Below are 14349 nucleotides of genomic sequence, written 5' to 3' on the forward strand. Positions count from 1 at the left end.
TTTGGAGCCCTTTCAGGCCTTCGTTGGAAACGGTAATATCTTCCCATGAAAACTAAACAGAAGCGTTCTGTGAAACTGCTTTGTGAAGTATGAATCCAACTCACAGAGTTGAACACTTCCTTTGAAAGAGCAGTTTTGAAACACTCTTTTTGTAGAATCTGCAAGTGTTCGTTTGGAGCGCTTTGAGGCCTATGGTGGAAAAGGAAATATCTTCACATAAAACCTAGACAGAAGCATTCTTTGAAACTTCTTTATGATGTGTGCATTCAACTCACAGAGTTGAACCTTCCTTATCATGGAGCAGTTTGGAAAGAGTCTTTTTGCGGCATCTGCAAGTGGATATTTGGAGCTCTTTCAGGCCTTTGTTAGAAGCGGGAATATCTTCCCATAAAAACTGGACAGAAGCATTCTCACAAACTGCTTTGTGATGTGTGTGTTCAACTCACAGAGGTGAACCTTTCCTTTGCTAGAGCAGTTATGAAACACTCTTTTTGTAGAATCTGCAAGTGTTCATTTGGAGCAATTTGAGGCCTATGGTGGAAAAAGAAATATCTTCATATATAAACAAGGCAGAAGCATTCTCAGAAACCTCTTTATGATGTGTGCATTCAACTCAGAGAGATAAGCCTTCCTTTTGATAGAGCAGTTTTGAAACTGTGTTTTTGCAGAATCTGCAAGTGGATACTTGGAGCCCTTTCAGGCCTTCGTTGGAAACGGGAATATCTTCCCAAAAAAACTAAACAGAAGCGTTCTGTGAAACTGCTTTGTGTAGTATGAATGCAACTCACAGAGTTGGACACTTCCTTTCAAAGAGCTGTTTTGAAACACTCTTTTTGTAGAATCTGCAAGTGTTCATTTGGAGCGCTTTGAGGCCTAAGGTGGAAAAGGAAATATCTTCACTTATAAATCAGGCAGAAGCATTCTCAGAAACCTCTTTATGATGTGTGCATTCAACTCAGAGAGATAAGCCTTCCTTTTGATAGAGCAGTTTTGAAACTGTGTTTTTGCAGAATCTGCAAGTGGATATTTGGAGCCCTTTCAGGCCCTCGTTGGAAACGGGAATATCTTCCCAAAAAAACTAAACAGAAGCGTTCTGTGAAACTGCTTTGTGTAGTATGAATGCAACTCACAGAGTTGGACACTTCCTTTGAAAGAGCTGTTTTGAAACACTCTTTTTGTAGAATCTGCAAGTGTTCATTTGGAGCGCTTTGAGGCCAAAGGTGGAAAAGGAAATATCTTCACTTATAGATCAGGCAGAAGCATTCTCAGAAACCTCTTTATGATGTGTGCATTCAACTCGGAGAGATAAGCCTTCCTTTTGATAGAGCAGTTTTGAAACTGTGTTTTTGCAGAATCTGCAAGTGGATATTTGGAGCCCTTTCAGGCCTTCGTTGGAAACGGGAATATCTTCCCATAAAAACTAAACAGAAGCGTTCTGTGAAACTGCTTTGTGAAGGATAAATCCAACTCACAGAGTTGAACACTTCTTTTGAAAGAGCAGTTTGGAAACACTCTTTTTGTAGTATATACAAGTGTTCATTTGGAGAGCTTTGAGGCCTATGGTGGAAAAGGAAATATCTTCACATAAAACCTAGACAGAAGCATTCTTTGAAACTTCTTTATGATGTGTGCATTCATCTCACAGAGTTGAACCTTCCTTATCATGGAGCAGTTTGGAAAGAGTCTTTATACGGCATCTGCAAGTGGATATTTGGAGCTCTTTCAGGCCTTTGTTAGAAGCGGGAATATCTTCCCATAAAAACTGGACAGAAGCATTCTCACAAACTGCTTTGTGATGTGTGTGTTCAACTCACAGAGTTGAACCTTTCCTTTGCTAGAACACTTATGAAACACTCTTTTTGTAGAATCTGCAAGTGTTCATTTGGAGCGCATTTAGGCCTATGGTGGAAAAAGAAATATCTTCATATATAAACAAGGGAGAAGCATTCTCAGAAACCTCTTTATGATGTGTGTATTCAACTCAGAGAGATAAGCCTTCCTTTCGATAGAGCAGTTTTGAAACTGTGTTTTTGCAGAATCTGCAAGTGGATATTTGGAGCCTTTCAGGCCTTCGTTGGAAACGGGAATATCTTCCCAAAAAAACTAAACAGAAGCGTTCTGTGAAACTGCTTTGTGTAGTATGAATCCAACTCACAGAGTTGGACACTTCCTTTGAAAGAGCTCTTTTGAAACACTCTTTTTGTAGAATCTGCAAGTGTTCATTTGGAGCGCTTTGAGGCCTATTGTGGAAAAGGAAATATCTTCAATTATAAACCAGGCAGAAGCATTCTCAGAAACCTCTTTATGATGTGGGCATTCAACTCGGAGAGATAAGCCTTCCATTTGATAGAGCAGTTTTGAAACTGTGTTTTTGCAGAATCTGCAAGTGGATATTTGGAGCCCTTTCAGGCCTTCGTTGGAAAAGGGAATATCTTCCCATAAAAACTAAACAGAAGAGTTCTGTGAAACTGCTTTGTGTAGTATGAATCCAACTCACAGAGTTGGACACTTCCTTTGAAAGAGCTGTTTTGAAACACTCTTTTTGTAGAATCTGCAAGTGTTCATTTGGAGCGCTTTGAGGCCTATGGTGGAAAAGGAAATATCTTCACTTATAAACCAGGCAGAAGCATTCTCAGAAACCTCTTTATGATGTGTGCATTCAACTCGGAGAGATAAGCCTTCCTTTTGATAGAGCCGTTTTGAAACTGTGTTTTGGCAGAATCTGCAAGTGGATATTTGGAGCCCTTTCAGGCCTTTGTTGGAAACGGGAATATCTTCCCATAAAAACTAAACAGAAGCGTTCTGTGAAACTGCTTTGTGAAGTATAAATCCAACTCACAGAGTTGAACACTTCTTGTGAAAGAGCAGTTTTTAAACACTCTTTTTGTAGAATCTACAAGTGTTCATTTGGAGCGCTTTGAGGCCTATGGTGGAAAAGGAAATATCTTCACATAAAACCTAGACAGAAGCATTCTTTGAAACTTCTTTATGATGTGTGCATTCATCTCACAGAGTTGAACCTTCTTTTTCATGGAGCAATTTGGAAAGAGTCTTTTTGCAGCATCTGCAAGTGGATATTTGGAGCTCTTTCAGGCCTTTGTTAGAAGCGGGAATATCTTCCCATAAAAAATGGACAGAAGCATTCTCACAAACTGCTTTGTGATGTGTGTGTTCAACTCACAGAGGTGAACCTTTCCTTTGCTAGAGCAGTTATGAAACACTCTTTTTGTAGAATCTGCAAGTGTTCATTTGGAGCGATTTGAGGCCTATGGTGGAAAAAGAAATATCTTCATATATAAACAAGGCAGAAGCATTCTCAGAAACCTCTTTATGATGTGTGCATTCAACTCAGAGAGATAAGCCTTCCTTTTGATAGAGCAGTTTTGAAACTGTATTTTTGCAGAATCTGCAAGTGGATATTTGGAGCTCTTTCATGCCCTCGTTGGAAACGGGAATTTCTTCCCATAAAAACTAAACAGAAGCGTTCTGTGAAACTGCTTTGTGTAGTATGAATCCAACTCACAGATTTGAACACTTCCTATAAAAGAGCAGTTTTGAAACACTCTTTTTGTAGAATCTGCAAGTGTTCGTTTGGAGCGCTTTGAGGCCTATGGTGGAAAAGGAAATATCTTCACATAAAACTTAGACAGAAGCATTCTTTGAAACTTCTTTATGATGTGTGCATTCATCTCACAGAGTTGAACCTTCCTTATCATGGAGCAGTTTGGAAAGAGTCTTTTTGCGGCATCTGCAAGTGGATATTTGGAGCTCTTTCAGACCTTTGTTAGAAGCGGGAATATCTTCCCATAAAAACTGGACAGAAGCATTCTCACAAACTGCTTTGTGATGTGTGTGTTCAACTCCCAGAGTTGAACCTTTCCTTTTCTAGAACACTTATGAAACACTCTTTTTGTAGAATCTGCAAGTGTTCATTTGGAGCGCATTGAGGCCTATGGTGGAAAAAGAAATATCTTCATATATAAACAAGGGAGAAGCATTCTCAGAAACCTCTTTATGATGTGTGTATTCAACTCAGAGAGATAAGCCTTCCTTTTGATAGAGCAGTTTTGAAACTGTGTTTTTGCAGAATCTGCAAGTGGATATTTGGAGCCCTTTCAGGCCTTCGTTGGAAAAGGGAATATCTTCCCATAAAAACTAAACAGAAGAGTTCTGTGAAACTGCTTTGTGTAGTATGAATCCAACTCACAGAGTTGGACACTTCCTTTGAAAGAGCTGTTTTGAAACACTCTTTTTGTAGAATCTGCAAGTGTTCATTTGGAGCGCTTTGAGGCCTATGGTGGAAAAGGAAATATCTTCACTTATAAACCAGGCAGAAGCATTCTCAGAAACCTCTTTATGATGTGTGCATTCGACTCGGAGAGATAAGCCTTCCTTTTGTTAGAGCAGTTTTGCAACTGTGTTTTTGCAGAATCTGCAAGTGTATATTTGGAGCCCTTTCCGGCCTTCGTTGGAAACGGGAATATCTTCCCATAAAAATTAAACAGAAGCGTTCTGTGAAACTGCTTTGTGAAGTATGAATCCAACTCACAGAGTTGAACACTTCTTTTGAAAGAGCAGTTTTGAAACACCCTTTTGTAGAATCTACAAGTGTTCATTTGGAGCGCTTTGAGGCATATGGTGGAAAAAGAAATATCGTCACATAAAACCTAGACAGAAGCATTCTTTGAAACTTCTTTATGATGTGTGCATTCAACTCACAGAGTTGAACTTTCCTTTTCATGGAGCAGTTTGGAAAGAGTCTTTTTGCAGCATCTGCAAGTGGATATTTGGAGCTCTTTCAGGCCTTTGTTAGAAGCGGGAATATCTTCCCATAAAAACTGGACAGAAGCATTCTCACAAACTGCTTTGTGATGTGTGTGTTCAACTCACAGAGGTGAACCTTTCCTTTGCTAGAGCAGTTATGAAACACTCTTTTTGTAGAATCTGCAAGTGTTCATTTGGAGCGATTTGAGGCCTATGGTGGAAAAAGAAATATCTTCATATATAAACAAGGCAGAAGCATTCTCAGAAACCTCTTTATGATGTGTGCATTCAACTCAGAGAGATAAGCCTTCCTTTTGATAGAGCAGTTTTGAAACTGTGTTTTTGCAGAATCTGCAAGTGGATACTTGGAGCCCTTTCAGGCCTTCGTTGGAAACGGGCATATCTTCCCAAAAAAACTAAACAGAAGCGTTCTGTGAAACTGCTTTGTGTAGTATGAATGCAACTCACAGAGTTGGACACTTCCTTTGAAAGAGCTGTTTTGAAACACTCTTTTTGTAGAATCTGCAAGTGTTCATTTGGAGCGCTTTGAGGCCTAAGGTGGAAAAGGAAATATCTTCACTTATAAATCAGGCAGAAGCATTCTCAGAAACCTCTTTATGATGTGTGCATTCAACTCAGAGAGATAAGCCTTCCTTTTGATAGAGCAGTTTTGAAACTGTGTTTTTGCAGAATCTGCAAGTGGATATTTGGAGCCCTTTCAGGCCTTCGTTGGAAACGGGAATATCTTCCCAAAAAAACTTAACAGAAGCGTTCTGTGAAACTGCTTTGTGTAGTATGAATGCAACTCACAGAGTTGGACACTTCCTTTGAAAGAGCTGTTTTGAAACACTCTTTTTGTAGAATCTGCAACTGTTCATTTGGAGCGCTTTGAGGCCTAAGGTGGAAAAGGAAATATCTTCACTTATAAATCAGGCAGAAGCATTCTCAGAAACCTCTTTATGATGTGTGCATTCAACTCGGAGAGATAAGCCTTCCTTTTGATAGAGCAGTTTTGAAACTGTGTTTTGGCAGAATCTGCAAGTGGATATTTGGAGCCCTTTCAGGCCTTCGTTGGAAACGGGAATATCTTCCCATAAAAACTAAACAGAAGCGTTCTGTGAAACTGCTTTGTGAAGGATAAATCCAACTCACAGAGTTGAACACTTCTTTTGAAAGAGCAGTTTGGAAACACTCTGTTTGTAGTATCTACAAGTGTTCATTTGGAGAGCTTTGAGGCCTATGGTGGAAAAGGAAATATCTTCACATAAAACCTAGACAGAAGCATTCTTTGAAACTTCTTTATGATGTGTGCATTCATCTCACAGAGTTGAACCTTCCTTATCATGGAGCAGTTTGGAAAGAGTCTTTTTGCGGCATCTGCAAGTGGATATTTGGAGCTCTTTCAGGCCTTTGTTAGAAGCGGGAATATCTTCCCATAAAAACTGGACAGAAGCATTCTCACAAACTGCTTTGTGATGTGTGTGTTCAACTCACAGAGTTGAACCTTTCCGTTGCTAGAACACTTATGAAACACTCTTTTTGTAGAATCTGCAAGTGTTCATTTGGAGCGCATTGAGGCCTATGGTGGAAAAAGAAATATCTTCATATATAAACAAGGGAGAAGCATTCTCAGAAACCTCTTTATGATGTGTGTATTCAACTCCGAGAGATAAGCCTTCCTTTCGATAGAGCAGTTTTGAAACTGTGTTTTTGCAGAATCTGCAAGTGGATATTTGGAGCCTTTCAGGCCTTCGTTGGAAACGGGAATATCTTCCCAAAAAAACTAAACAGAAGCGTTCTGTGAAACTGCTTTGTGTAGTATGAATCCAACTCACAGAGTTGGACACTTCCTTTGAAAGAGCTCTTTTGAAACACTCTTTTTGTAGAATCTGCAAGTGTTCATTTGGAGCGCTTTGAGGCCTATTGTGGAAAAGGAAATATCTTCACTTATAAACCAGGCAGAAGCATTCTCAGAAACCTCTTTATGATGTGGGCATTCAACTCGGAGAGATAAGCCTTCCTTTTGATAGAGCAGTTTTGAAACTGTGTTTTTGCAGAATCTGCAAGTGGATATTTGGAGCCCTTTCAGGCCTTCGTTGGAAAAGGGAATATCTTCCCATAAAAACTAAACAGAAGAGTTCTGTGAAACTGCTTTGTGTAGTATGAATGCAACTCACAGAGTTGGACACTTCTTTTGAAAGAGCTGTTTTGAAACACTCTTTTTGTAGAATCTGCAAGTGTTCATTTGGAGCGCTTTGAGGCCTATTGTGGAAAAGGAAATATCTTCACTTATAAACCAGGCAGAAGCATTCTCAGAAACCTCTTTATGATGTGGGCATTCAACTCGGAGAGATAAGCCTTCCTTTTGATAGAGCAGTTTTGAAACTGTGTTTTTGCAGAATCTGCAAGTGGATATTTGGAGCCCTTTCAGCCCTTCGTTGGAAAAGGGAATATCTTCCCATAAAAACTAAACAGAAGAGTTCTGTGAAACTGCTTTGTGTAGTATGAATGCAACTCACAGAGTTGGACACTTCCTTTGAAAGAGCTGTTTTGAAACACTCTTTTTGTAGAATCTGCAAGTGTTCATTTGGAGCGCTTTGAGGCCTATGGTGGAAAAGGAAATATCTTCACTTATAAACCAGGCAGAAGCATTCTCAGAAACCTCTTTATGATGTGTGCATTCAACTCGGAGAGATAAGCCTTCCTTTTGATAGAGCAGTTTTGAAACTGTGTTTTGGCAGAATCTGCAAGTGGATATTTGGAGCCCTTTCAGGCCTTCGTTGGAAACGGTAATATCTTCCCATGAAAACTAAACAGAAGCGTTCTGTGAAACTGCTTTGTGAAGTATGAATCCAACTCACAGAGTTGAACACTTCCTTTGAAAGAGCAGTTTTGAAACACTCTTTTTGTAGAATCTGCAAGTGTTCGTTTGGAGCGCTTTGAGGCCTATGGTGGAAAAGGAAATATCTTCACATAAAACCTAGACAGAAGCATTCTTTGAAACTTCTTTATGATGTGTGCATTCAACTCACAGAGTTGAACCTTCCTTATCATGGAGCAGTTTGGAAAGAGTCTTTTTGCGGCATCTGCAAGTGGATATTTGGAGCTCTTTCGGGCCTTTGTTAGAAGCGGGAATATCTTCCCATAAAAACTGGACAGAAGCATTCTCACAAACTGCTTTGTGATGTGTGTGTTCAACTCACAGAGGTGAACCTTTCCTTTGCTAGAGCAGTTATGAAACACTCTTTTTGTAGAATCTGCAAGTGTTCATTTGGAGCAATTTGAGACCTATGGTGGAAAAAGAAATATCTTCATATATAAACAAGGCAGAAGCATTCTCAGAAACCTCTTTATGATGTGTGCATTCAACTCAGAGAGATAAGCCTTCCTTTTGATAGAGCAGTTTTGAAACTGTGTTTTTGCAGAATCTGCAAGTGGATACTTGGAGCCCTTTCAGGCCTTCGTTGGAAACGGGAATATCTTCCCAAAAAAACTAAACAGAAGCGTTCTGTGAAACTGCTTTGTGTAGTATGAATGCAACTCACAGAGTTGGACACTTCCTTTCAAAGAGCTGTTTTGAAACACTCTTTTTGTAGAATCTGCAAGTGTTCATTTGGAGCGCTTTGAGGCCTAAGGTGGAAAAGGAAATATCTTCACTTATAAATCAGGCAGAAGCATTCTCAGAAACCTCTTTATGATGTGTGCATTCAACTCAGAGAGATAAGCCTTCCTTTTGATAGAGCAGTTTTGAAACTGTGTTTTTGCAGAATCTGCAAGTGGATATTTGGAGCCCTTTCAGGCCCTCGTTGGAAACGGGAATATCTTCCCAAAAAAACTAAACAGAAGCGTTCTGTGAAACTGCTTTGTGTAGTATGAATGCAACTCACAGAGTTGGACACTTCCTTTGAAAGAGCTGTTTTGAAACACTCTTTTTGTAGAATCTGCAAGTGTTCATTTGGAGCGCTTTGAGGCCAAAGGTGGAAAAGGAAATATCTTCACTTATAGATCAGGCAGAAGCATTCTCAGAAACCTCTTTATGATGTGTGCATTCAACTCGGAGAGATAAGCCTTCCTTTTGATAGAGCAGTTTTGAAACTGTGTTTTTGCAGAATCTGCAAGTGGATATTTGGAGCCCTTTCAGGCCTTCGTTGGAAACGGGAATATCTTCCCATAAAAACTAAACAGAAGCGTTCTGTGAAACTGCTTTGTGAAGGATAAATCCAACTCACAGAGTTGAACACTTCTTTTGAAAGAGCAGTTTGGAAACACTCTTTTTGTAGTATATACAAGTGTTCATTTGGAGAGCTTTGAGGCCTATGGTGGAAAAGGAAATATCTTCACATAAAACCTAGACAGAAGCATTCTTTGAAACTTCTTTATGATGTGTGCATTCATCTCACAGAGTTGAACCTTCCTTATCATGGAGCAGTTTGGAAAGAGTCTTTATACGGCATCTGCAAGTGGATATTTGGAGCTCTTTCAGGCCTTTGTTAGAAGCGGGAATATCTTCCCATAAAAACTGGACAGAAGCATTCTCACAAACTGCTTTGTGATGTGTGTGTTCAACTCACAGAGTTGAACCTTTCCTTTGCTAGAACACTTATGAAACACTCTTTTTGTAGAATCTGCAAGTGTTCATTTGGAGCGCATTGAGGCCTATGGTGGAAAAAGAAATATCTTCATATATAAACAAGGGAGAAGCATTCTCAGAAACCTCTTTATGATGTGTGTATTCAACTCAGAGAGATAAGCCTTCCTTTCGATAGAGCAGTTTTGAAACTGTGTTTTTGCAGAATCTGCAAGTGGATATTTGGAGCCTTTCAGGCCTTCGTTGGAAACGGGAATATCTTCCCAAAAAAACTAAACAGAAGCGTTCTGTGAAACTGCTTTGTGTAGTATGAATCCAACTCACAGAGTTGGACACTTCCTTTGAAAGAGCTCTTTTGAAACACTCTTTTTGTAGAATCTGCAAGTGTTCACTTGGAGCGCTTTGAGGCCTATTGTGGAAAAGGAAATATCTTCAATTATAAACCAGGCAGAAGCATTCTCAGAAACCTCTTTATGATGTGGGCATTCAACTCGGAGAGATAAGCCTTCCACTTGATAGAGCAGTTTTGAAACTGTGTTTTTGCAGAATCTGCAAGTGGATATTTGGAGCCCTTTCAGGCCTTCGTTGGAAAAGGGAATATCTTCCCATAAAAACTAAACAGAAGAGTTCTGTGAAACTGCTTTGTGTAGTATGAATCCAACTCACAGAGTTGGACACTTCCTTTGAAAGAGCTGTTTTGAAACACTCTTTTTGTAGAATCTGCAAGTGTTCATTTGGAGCGCTTTGAGGCCTATGGTGGAAAAGGAAATATCTTCACTTATAAACCAGGCAGAAGCATTCTCAGAAACCTCTTTATGATGTGTGCATTCAACTCGGAGAGATAAGCCTTCCTTTTGATAGAGCCGTTTTGAAACTGTGTTTTGGCAGAATCTGCAAGTGGATATTTGGAGCCCTTTCAGGCCTTTGTTGGAAACGGGAATATCTTCCCATAAAAACTAAACAGAAGCGTTCTGTGAAACTGCTTTGTGAAGTATAAATCCAACTCACAGAGTTGAACACTTCTTGTGAAAGAGCAGTTTTGAAACACTCTTTTTGTAGAATCTACAAGTGTTCATTTGGAGCGCTTTGAGGCCTATGGTGGAAAAGGAAATATCTTCACATAAAACCTAGACAGAAGCATTCTTTGAAACTTCTTTATGATGTGTGCATTCATCTCACAGAGTTGAACCTTCTTTTTCATGGAGCAATTTGGAAAGAGTCTTTTTGCAGCATCTGCAAGTGGATATTTGGAGCTCTTTCAGGCCTTTGTTAGAAGCGGGAATATCTTCCCATAAAAAATGGACAGAAGCATTCTCACAAACTGCTTTGTGATGTGTGTGTTCAACTCACAGAGGTGAACCTTTCCTTTGCTAGAGCAGTTATGAAACACTCTTTTTGTAGAATCTGCAAGTGTTCATTTGGAGCGATTTGAGGCCTATGGTGGAAAAAGAAATATCTTCATATATAAACAAGGCAGAAGCATTCTCAGAAACCTCTTTATGATGTGTGCATTCAACTCAGAGAGATAAGCCTTCCTTTTGATAGAGCAGTTTTGAAACTGTATTTTTGCAGAATCTGCAAGTGGATATTTGGAGCTCTTTCATGCCTTCGTTGGAAACGGGAATTTCTTCCCATAAAAACTAAACAGAAGCGTTCTGTGAAACTGCTTTGTGTAGTATGAATCCAACTCACAGATTTGAACACTTCCTATAAAAGAGCAGTTTTGAAACACTCTTTTTGTAGAATCTGCAAGTGTTCGTTTGGAGCGCTTTGAGGCCTATGGTGGAAAAGGAAATATCTTCACATAAAACTTAGACAGAAGCATTCTTTGAAACTTCTTTATGATGTGTGCATTCATCTCACAGAGTTGAACCTTCCTTATCATGGAGCAGTTTGGAAAGAGTCTTTTTACGGCATCTGCAAGTGGATATTTGGAGCTCTTTCAGGCCTTTGTTAGAAGCGGGAATATCTTCCCATAAAAACTGGACAGAAGCATTCTCACAAACTGCTTTGTGATGTGTGTGTTCAACTCCCAGAGTTGAACCTTTCCTTTTCTAGAACACTTATGAAACACTCTTTTTGTAGAATCTGCAAGTGTTCATTTGGAGCGCATTGAGGCCTATGGTGGAAAAAGAAATATCTTCATATATAAACAAGGGAGAAGCATTCTCAGAAACCTCTTTATGATGTGTGTATTCAACTCAGAGAGATAAGCCTTCCTTTTGATAGAGCAGTTTTGAAACTGTGTTTTTGCAGAATCTGCAAGTGGATATTTGGAGCCCTTTCAGGCCTTCGTTGGAAAAGGGAATATCTTCCCATAAAAACTAAACAGAAGAGTTCTGTGAAACTGCTTTGTGTAGTATGAATCCAACTCACAGAGTTGGACACTTCCTTTGAAAGAGCTGTTTTGAAACACTCTTTTTGTAGAATCTGCAAGTGTTCATTTGGAGCGCTTTGAGGCCTATGGTGGAAAAGGAAATATCTTCACTTATAAACCAGGCAGAAGCATTCTCAGAAACCTCTTTATGATGTGTGCATTCGACTCGGAGAGATAAGCCTTCCTTTTGTTAGAGCAGTTTTGCAACTGTGTTTTTGCAGAATCTGCAAGTGTATATTTGGAGCCCTTTCAGGCCTTCGTTGGAAACGGGAATATCTTCCCATAAAAATTAAACAGAAGCGTTCTGTGAAACTGCTTTGTGAAGTATGAATCCAACTCACAGAGTTGAACACTTCTTTTGAAAAAGCAGTTTTGAAACACCCTTTTGTAGAATCTACAAGTGTTCATTTGGAGCGCTTTGAGGCATATGGTGGAAAAAGAAATATCGTCACATAAAACATAGACAGAAGCATTCTTTGAAACTTCTTTATGATGTGTGCATTCAACTCACAGAGTTGAACTTTCCTTTTCATGGAGCAGTTTGGAAAGAGTCTTTTTGCAGCATCTGCAAGTGGATATTTGGAGCTCTTTCAGGCCTTTGTTAGAAGCGGGAATATCTTCCCATAAAAACTGGACAGAAGCATTCTCACAAACTGCTTTGTGATGTGTGTGTTCAACTCACAGAGGTGAACCTTTCCTTTGCTAGAGCAGTTATGAAACACTCTTTTTGTAGAATCTGCAAGTGTTCATTTGGAGCGATTTGAGGCCTATGGTGGAAAAAGAAATATCTTCATATATAAACAAGGCAGAAGCATTCTCAGAAACCTCTTTATGATGTGTGCATTCAACTCAGAGAGATAAGCCTTCCTTTTGATAGAGCAGTTTTGAAACTGTGTTTTTGCAGAATCTGCAAGTGGATACTTGGAGCCCTTTCAGGCCTTCGTTGGAAACGGGAATATCTTCCCAAAAAAACTAAACAGAAGCGTTCTGTGAAACTGCTTTGTGTAGTATGAATGCAACTCACAGAGTTGGACACTTCCTTTGAAAGAGCTCTTTTGAAACACTCTTTTTGTAGAATCTGCAAGTGTTCATTTGGAGCGCTTTGAGGCCTATGGTGGAAAAGGAAATATCTTCACTTATAAATCAGGCAGAAGCATTCTCAGAAACCTCTTTATGATGTGTGCATTCAACTCAGAGAGATAAGCCTTCCTTTTGATAGAGCAGTTTTGAAACTGTGTTTTTGCAGAATCTGCAAGTGGATATTTGGAGCCCTTTCAGGCCCTCGTTGGAAACGGAAATATCTTCCCAAAAGAACTAAACAGAAGCGTTCTGTGAAACTGCTTTGTGTAGTATGAATGGAACTCACAGAGTTGGACACTTCCTTTGAAAGAGCTGTTTTGAAACACTCTTTTTGTAGAATCTGCAAGTGTTCATTTGGAGCGCTTTGAGGCCTAAGGTGGAAAAGGAAATATCTTCACTTATAAATCAGGCAGAAGCATTCTCAGAAACCTCTTTATGATGTGTGCATTCAACTCGGAGAGATAAGCCTTCCTTTTGATAGAGCAGTTTTGAAACTGTGTTTTGGCAGAATCTGCAAGTGGATATTTGGAGCCCTTTCAGGCCTTCATTGGAAACGGGAATATCTTCCCAAAAAAACTAAACAGAAGCGTTCTGTGAAACTGCTTTGTGAAGGATAAATCCAACTCACAGAGTTGAACTCTTCTTTTGAAAGAGCAGTTTGGAAACACTCTTTTTGTAGTATCTACAAGTGTTCATTTGGAGAGCTTTGAGGCCTATGGTGGAAAAGGAAATATCTTCACATAAAACCTAGACAGAAGCATTCTTTGAAACTTCTTTATGATGTGTGCATTCATCTCACAGAGTTGAACCTTCCTTATCATGGAGCAGTTTGGAAAGAGTCTTTTTGCGGCATCTGCAAGTGGATATTTGGAGCTCTTTCAGGCCTTTGTTAGAAGCTGGAATATCTTCCCATAAAAACTGGACAGAAGCATTCTCACAAACTGCTTTGTGATGTGTGTGTTCAACTCACAGAGTTGAACCTTTCCTTTGCTAGAACACTTATGAAACACTCTTTTTGTAGAATCTGCAAGTGTTCATTTGGAGCGCATTGAGGCCTATGGTGGAAAAAGAAATATCTTCATATATAAACAAGGGAGAAGCATTCTCAGAAACCTCTTTATGATGTGTGTATTCAACTCAGAGAGATAAGCCTTCCTTTCGATAGAGCAGTTTTGAAACTGTGTTTTTGCAGAATCTGCAAGTGGATATTTGGAGCCTTTCAGGCCTTCGTTGGAAACGGGAATATCTTCCCAAAAAAACTAAACAGAAGCGTTCTGTGAAACTGCTTTGTGTAGTATGAATCCAACTCACAGAGTTGGACACTTCCTTTGAAAGAGCTCTTTTGAAACACTCTTTTTGTAGAATCTGCAAGTGTTCATTTGGAGCGCTTTGAGGCCTATTGTGGAAAAGGAAATATCTTCACTTATAAACCAGGCAGAAGCATTCTCAGAAACCTCTTTATGATGTGGGCATTCAACTCGGAGAGATAAGCCTTCCTTTTGATAGAGCAGTTTTGAAACTGTGTTTTTGCAGAATCTGC

Source organism: Pongo abelii, chromosome 2 (genome assembly GCF_028885655.2).
Source record: "Pongo abelii isolate AG06213 chromosome 2, NHGRI_mPonAbe1-v2.0_pri, whole genome shotgun sequence".
NCBI classification, from domain to species: Eukaryota; Metazoa; Chordata; class Mammalia; order Primates; family Hominidae; genus Pongo; species Pongo abelii.